General features: G+C 44.0%; 1 pseudogene; it reads right to left on the reverse strand.

The window, feature by feature from the left end:
• Positions 1 to 269: 269 nt before the first annotated feature.
• Positions 270 to 1964, reverse strand: LOC136763619 (putative nuclease HARBI1; annotated as a pseudogene).
• Between the last annotated feature and the right edge of the window lie 226 nt (positions 1965 to 2190).

Consider the following 2190-nt stretch of genomic DNA (forward strand, 5'->3'; position numbering starts at 1 on the left):
CGTTCTCTCAATGTGTTTTGCTGTGTAGGCTGGATCTGACAATGTGCGCTCGCTGTATAAGCGTATGCTTGAGCTCGACTGCCAGAAAAAAAGGCTACAAATAAAAAAACTTAAACTGGAAATTGAAAAATTGGAACATGACAAAAAGGTATTGGTATACATTGACCATTGCTATACAGTGACCATCCTTTCATCAATATGTATCTACCATCTGTAACTTTTTTTTTTTAATTTTCAGGAAAGGGAGAATGCCAATAAATAAATACACATCAATAAAGAATGTTTGATTTGAAAAATTGATTTGTGATGGCTTGTCTGACAGCTCATCCTGTTGGGTGATCCAACGTCACTGGGTCCACTACATCTGGTGGCATCGGCAGCTGGCATGGTGCTCTTTCTTTTCTAATAGTGGCAATGTTATGGAGCACCACACATGCTGCCAACACCTCACATGCCCACACCGCACGCACCCGTAAGCCTTGCAGGCAAGCAAAGTGTGCTTTGATGACCCCAAATGTCATCTCTATCCTGACCCTTGTGTTACTGTGAGCCAAATTATATTTTATTTCTTCCCTTGTTTGTGGGTCAGGATAGGGGGTCATCAGGTAACGCAGACATGGGTAGCCTCTGTCCCCAAGCAGCAGACCATCAAAACGCCCTTTGAATGATAGAAAATACAGCATGATGTGTGAAATATAGGGTGGTGGTTGTCTTTCCTTGTTCAAATCTCTGACCAAGAGTGGATTCCCGAAATATGCATGAATCATGCACCGACCCTGGCCACCTAGCCTCCAGACTGGTCACCATTAAATGGTGATCGCATGTCATCTGACAAAGGACTTCAGGCCATTTTAACATACTACCATTGTAAAAAATCACCACCTAATGTGTCTTTAATTGTCTTGAATATAAGCAGAAGTTTTGAGGACAAAATAATGTAGACTAGCCTACATGTCAGATCAAATACGATATGATCAAATATCTGAACATTGATGCTGTGAAATGACATCCTATTCACATAATCCCCCTCATGTTCTCCCAGGGGTGCTCTAATGGGGATATGCGTACAGTCAATTGCACCAATCACCTTCGGGATTCCTATGGAAAAGAAATGTGTTCTGTATATAGGCACAGCCTATGCATATTAAAAATAGATCAAGTACTTCTAAATTGCGAATTACCTGCGATCGCATAAAAAGCCTATTTGATCTTTAGCACGCTTAAACGGCCAGGGAACACAACAAATGCATCCAGCAGTTTAGAGAGAGCAAGTGCCACTTTGCGAACTGCACGGCATACAGTAATTGCTGCTCAGATGTTCAGCATCACCGATAGAATACATGAAGTGTCCGCTGGCAAAATACCGCAAAGCAAGACACACTGTCTGTTCAACAGTGAGGACATCACTCCGGCGAGTGGCATTGGAGACGTCTGGCCCTAGAAGCCAGGTGTTCTGACAAACTGCGCTTCCCTATCAGAATGGGCTGCCCGGTATCTGAAAACAATGGGCTACCGGTTGAAATTAGCTGCCCCGAATGAAAATATTAAGCAGCTCATCCTGTCAGACATAAAGGACCTGTCTGAATGGGATACCAGCTGTTTTTCAACACTATTACTGTATTAGAAGCTTTCAAACCCTATGTAGCTCATCATGTCATCTATGCGTAAAGAGCAAATTGGTCACTATGAAATAACACGGTCAAAATCATTTTAAATGTACATAATTATTACCAACAGATTTCTGGGCGTGTTCACTGCGCACGCGTACTTTCGCTAGGCAGCTCATTCTGACAAAGTAGCTCAGTTTGTCTGAATTCCCTCCGATGAGAAAATATCTCTTTCATAGAAAGCATCATCGGGGTAAGATAGAGGATTTGCACGGTCTCTAACACCCTCGCCCTGCGGAGTGAGCCCCTCACAATTCGTGCGGCGATGTCGATTGGGTCTTCCAAATGTGGCAGCATTTTTCCCGACAAGATCGTGGGCGGAGGGGCGGTGCTTATACAGGGTAACACCGAGTTAACCACGAACATAACCTGCTCGGAGCAGTGTAGAGATGCCGCGTATATTGCCATGACACAGCATACCTCGGGTAAAACTTATCCACCTTCGTAGTACGGGTTAACCGGTAAGTTAGACCCGACCTCGCAAAGTTACCCCTGAACTTACCTGGATAAGCCAGTTACCTCG

This window comes from Amia ocellicauda, chromosome 11 (genome assembly GCF_036373705.1).
Source record: "Amia ocellicauda isolate fAmiCal2 chromosome 11, fAmiCal2.hap1, whole genome shotgun sequence".
Lineage (NCBI taxonomy): Eukaryota > Metazoa > Chordata > Actinopteri > Amiiformes > Amiidae > Amia > Amia ocellicauda.